A 5,487-nucleotide genomic window follows, 5' to 3' on the forward strand; every position below is an offset into this window, starting at 1 on the left:
CTTTAAAATTCCCTATAGAAGGTCACGGAATAATCGCAATTGTTTTTTTTGCAACTGTAAAAAGTTAAAAAAAATATTAGACGTATAACGCCTGTTGACTTCTACACTTCAAACGCATCTCCTGTAACTAGCAGACAACAGGCGTTATACGTCTAATATTTTTTTAAACTTTTTACCGTTGCACAAAAAAAACTATTGCGATTATTCCGTGACCTTCTATAGGGAATTTTAACGTCGAATCCGAATTTCAATCATTTAAAAGGTGATTTTGCTGTTTTTTTGAGTTTTTTAAAAAGGAACCGAATGGGGACCCAATATGCTCTTTACGGTTACTTTGTAGAGGCTCCATTCGGTTCCTTCGGTCCGCCCGGAAGCTCTTTTAACAAAAAAATTGACAATCACAAAATGATAGTGGTGAATGTTTTGAGTTTAAATGTTAAAAGGTTTGCGGAAGAATGTAGCACAAGCTAAATACATAATCAAGCGCGAAGCGTAGATAAATAGATTATCGAGCGCGAAGCGCGAAAACGAACAGTCGCGCGACCCAGGCGCGCTCAAACTCGCGAGCGAAGCGAGCCACGCTCGAAGCAGGCGATTAGAATGTGCCCGCGCAGTGGGCAGATTTTTTACAATTACACGAATAAATAATTTGGATAAAAAAGATCAAAATTCGGCAAGCAATAATATTATTCCTTGAGTAAAACTGATGAAAACTCTTGTTAAAAACAAGAATCCAACGACCAAATTCGGACCACAACGAATAAACAAAAACAAAAAATTCTATTGTAAACTGAAAAAAAATCGGACAAAAATAAAAAAGAGGAAAGAAAAATGAGAAGGCAGTGAACCCATCCCCTTCCTTCTCTTTTTCTTTCTTTCGTCTTTTTTATTTTTATTATCATCCAATTACAATGAAATAACATTAAAAATGCAAATTAGAAATAAATAAAATTGCATTACCAACGTTTCGGTACTCGTACAGTACCCTTACAAAGGCAAGAAAGATTTAAATGGTAGTAATTGACAACAACCACGAACAGGTGCTCTCTCTTTGATACCTGAGAATCGAATGAGGGTCAGTAGGCCAATCTTTTGTAAACACAATATAAATATCTGTCACAATTACATCAGAAATAAAGAAAGTAAAAGAAAAACAGAATTCATGAATCAGCCTCGTTAAATGTAATTAATCATATTAGCATAACTTTTGTTCAAGTTGTACAAATCAGTTTTTAAATTAATAGATAACTTTTTTGTTTTTTAATATAAAGCATTTCCATGAATTCCCTCTTTCTCTCATTACTTTCACTATGTAAAATTTGAACATTATCCCAGTCAAACTCATGGTCAACATCAACAAATGCCTTTGTATGTCTGGCAAGAACACTCTTGTAACAGCGTCCCAAACGGGTTTCCTTCTGTCTTCAAAAATTAAATTCTCAATATTATGCAAATGGCTCTTTTAATAATAACTAGAAACATTTTCTGAGCGACAAGTAAGTGGCACTGCACCGCCAGGCCTCCAAAATAAGTGGCCTGGCGGCGCCAGATCCCGCCAGGCTCTACTACACCACTGCATATGCCTGAATGAATACCAGTTTCGAAGTTTACATATTCAATTTTCGGACTGAAATTCAAATGAAGCTTATTACATTTAGAAACTATAGTACGTATAAAAATTTCACCGTTTCCACATCATTATCGCGCAATTCGCATTTACAAATTTTAGAAGGTTTCAAATGTAAATAATCATCTTGTACTGCTTGTACTGCTTCCACGATTTTGAATTTAACTTTGGCTTTTTAATTTCCCTTTTGACGATCAACCGATTGGCTCTGCCCTATCTCCTTGCTTTCCCTTATTTCTTCCAATTTCTTCATCTACACTACTCCCTGTTCATTCCCATCCAAAATCCATCTTGCACACTCATCTACACTAAACTGCACTTCTTCCTCTCCTGGGCACCTCTCTAAAACATGTGCCCATGACTCCAATTCGTATCCTGATAATCCACATAGATTCTCCTCTTCATTTATCCAATATCTACAAGCTCTCTCTCCTTCTCCCATTCTAAACCGTATCACCCTACTCCATTTGTCTTCATTTTTTGCAAATATTCTGGTTCCTCCAACCCGTTCACCATCATATACCATCTATTGTACCTCGAATCTATAAATTTTGTCCGTCACTTTTTTCCTTGTTTAACTAATAGCTCTAACTCTATGTCCGGCCATTCCATAACCCCTTCTCGTATCTTACAAACCCTTTTCATTTTTCTCCTTTCTTCCTCCCATATTGAATTTCCCAAATTTTCTCTCGCCTCATTGTTCCGAATTTCGCCCAGACATGCTTGAGTTCTTCTGCTTCCCTCTCCCCTTTTTAGCTTGTCTTCAAACTTCTACGTTCTCTTAATTTGTCTGGTAGCCACTTTTTTCCTTCCTAACTCTTCTCTTAGCATGTATCCTGGGCAACTCCAGCTAACCTCCATTACCCATCTCAGAAATCGCTCATGTATGCTCTCTACTTTCCTATGTTCCTTCCATCCTCAGATCTCCACTCCATAACACAACACCGCCCAAACCAACGCATCAAACAACTTTCCTTTTTCTTATCTTCATCCTAATCCTGGTTTCAGTAAAAATTTCCTTTATCCTCTCCACCAGCCTTGCTTTCATTCCCCTCTCTTTCATTGCCTGCCATAACACTTTTCTGTTTACTGATTCAAAACCTGCTTTAAAGTCAACGAATAACGCGATTAGTTTCTCTCTCTTTCTCCCTAGATTTCTGTTAACCAAGTAGTTCAGTACGTAAATGTTGTCAATATTTCTCATCCCTTTTCTCAAACCCGTCTGATTGTGTGGAATACTTTCTCTTTCCTCTATCTGACTCTGAAGTACCCTCTGTACTTCTTTACGTTCTTTCCCTCCCCTTTTTTGACAAGTGGTACCACCAGTCATGTCAACCATTCTTCTGGCCACCCTTCTCCATTCTATACTCGGTAATAAGCGTAGAATAGAGAAAAATTAATATTTTCAGATTCCTTCTAATTGTACCAGTAATCCACCTCACAGAGATATGTTTAATTCCTCAGAAGTGGTCATATTGTGATTTGATTTATTTCCTTCTAAGTAGTTCACAAAATATGTGTAATAAGTTGTTTTAATTTCTTCATGCGGAATGTAAATTCTGAAATTTTAATTCTCACCAATTCAACGCTGCCTCTCCAGAGTTAAAATTATTTAAATTCACACATTTGAATAGATTTCTTTGTTGCATTTTTTAAGACATTTAAATAAATTATTAAAATATAAATAAATATAAATTTGAATATTTTTCGAATTTATAAGTAATAAAAAGATTTAATAATGAAAAATAGGTTAAATAAATGCTTTTGTTAAATTTTACTAAGTCGATTGAGAGGAACAGGATTTGCACTTTTTTTATTCCCGTTGGGGGATTTTTAGACGAAGGAAAAATCCCGTATTCATAGGAATACAAATTCTTAATTTTTCTGAATTCAACGCTTGTTACCGGGTACCTAGTTGCAGATTTTCCACAGGCCTTCCCTGTCCCATTCTTCTCCATACTTCAACGCTTCGTTCTCCAAACCATCTTCTCCTGTAGCCTTGTTCCTTTTAAATCTATTTATTGCCACATCCACTTATTCTCTTGTTATTCTATTCCCTATCTCCCTTTCTCCTTGTACTAACTTTCTATCTTCCCCTATTATCCTATTTTGTACTCCCCCTAACAGACCCTTGAAATAGTCTGTCCACTCACCCAATTCTATTCCTTTACTCAAGCCCGTTTTTCCTGCTCTTTCCTTATTTATCACATCCCAAACCTTACCTTCTTTGATCGCTTTTTCTACTTCTTCCTTCTACTTTTCCTTTCCGGTCTGCCACACCTAAACTTTGGGCAACATCTTTTTTATCCCTTTCCAGTCCTTCTCATCTGCCCAAGTTTCACTCCTCATAATCACATCCCACTTTTTTATCTCCTCCCAAAATACTTTATTCTTGTTCTTCATACCTGACACATTCCAGAAAACTATTTTCACGCTTCTTTCCTCCCCCCCCCCCTCTTCTTTCCTATTCACTTTGTTTCCCCTTCGCCGTTGGGAAACCCCTCTGATACATCTCCAGACTCTTTTTCGTCTCCCTTCCCCCTACCTTTCTCAAAACCTTTTCGTTCATTCTTCTAATTCATCATCCCAGCACCATTCCTCCCCATTTATCCATAACCTGTCTCTGCCTACCAAAACCGTATGGGCCTTTTACCTCTCTACCCAAGCCCTCCGATCTATTTGCCATCTCCTTTTCCTCTCTCTTCATGTTAGATCTTGTTCAATTCTTTCCCTTCTTCCTCTCGATAATTTTTTTCCCTCCATAATTTTCTTTTACTCCTCCTCACTCCCCACTTTTTCTAGAAACATTCCTTCTTTTCCTTCTTTCATCCCTCCTATTCGCTTGACTCCTTCTACCCTTACCTGCATTCTAATGTTTCTCAAAAGATTTTATGTTTCCACTTCTCCTGTTTCACACTCCACTTTTAATCCCTTAACGACTATTAACTACTAAGTTATTTTTCCTCTTTGCTCTTTCTTTTCATTCTAATCTTCTTTCAATCTCACTCAGTCTTTTCTTCAATCTTTCATTTTCGCTTTGCACGTTCTTTTCATTCTCTTTCACTATTTCCTCATTCTCTGTTTTTTCCCCATATGTTCACTCCTAATTTCTAGATTGCTTACCCGTTCTTCCAACTGATTTATTTCTCTAGATCTCTGTTCGTCAACCTCTCTCTGTCTATTCTCGATGCTGTCTAGTTTACCCCAAACTTTGTCTTTCTGTTCCTTCTAGCGTTTATCCCATTCTTCCCATTTTTCTCTTACCTTTTTTCACTTCCCCCCTTACATCGTTTCCCTGCCCATTCATATCCCTATTCATGTCATCCAACCTCTTTGTTATTTCCTCTTTAAACCCTTTTATGAGAACTTCCAATTTTTCAAACACCCCCCCTATCTCTTTCTGGCGTTTTCCGTTTAATTCTAACTTTTTTATCCTTGTTCCTTTCTACCGCATCGCCCCCTGCCTCTCTTTTCCTTTTTTCCTCCCCTTCACTGCTAGTCGCGCTTGCCTTTTTTTGCTATTCGTCCAGACTTCTGATCGAACCCGCGTTGCCTAGCTTGTTGAGGCGCTGTAAATTTGAGGGTCTTCCACGTTGCTTACACGTACCTAAGTCCGCTACCATCCCCTCCCTGACCGACTTCTCGAAACATTCCTCACCGCTGCTGTCACTGCGATCAACGTCACCCTTCCGCCCACTGCGCATGCTTTCAACAACGTCAACTGTTGCTGCCACTACGGTTTTCTGCTCTGGGCGATCGTCCAGTAACTGTTAACCCTCTGGCGCCAGTTTGTGGACTTTGCGTCGTGGGCATCCTACGTTACCCAGAGCTCCGTGACGTTTCCCGCCTTTATCACCTAC

This window comes from Belonocnema kinseyi, chromosome 10 (genome assembly GCF_010883055.1).
Source record: "Belonocnema kinseyi isolate 2016_QV_RU_SX_M_011 chromosome 10, B_treatae_v1, whole genome shotgun sequence".
Lineage (NCBI taxonomy): Eukaryota > Metazoa > Arthropoda > Insecta > Hymenoptera > Cynipidae > Belonocnema > Belonocnema kinseyi.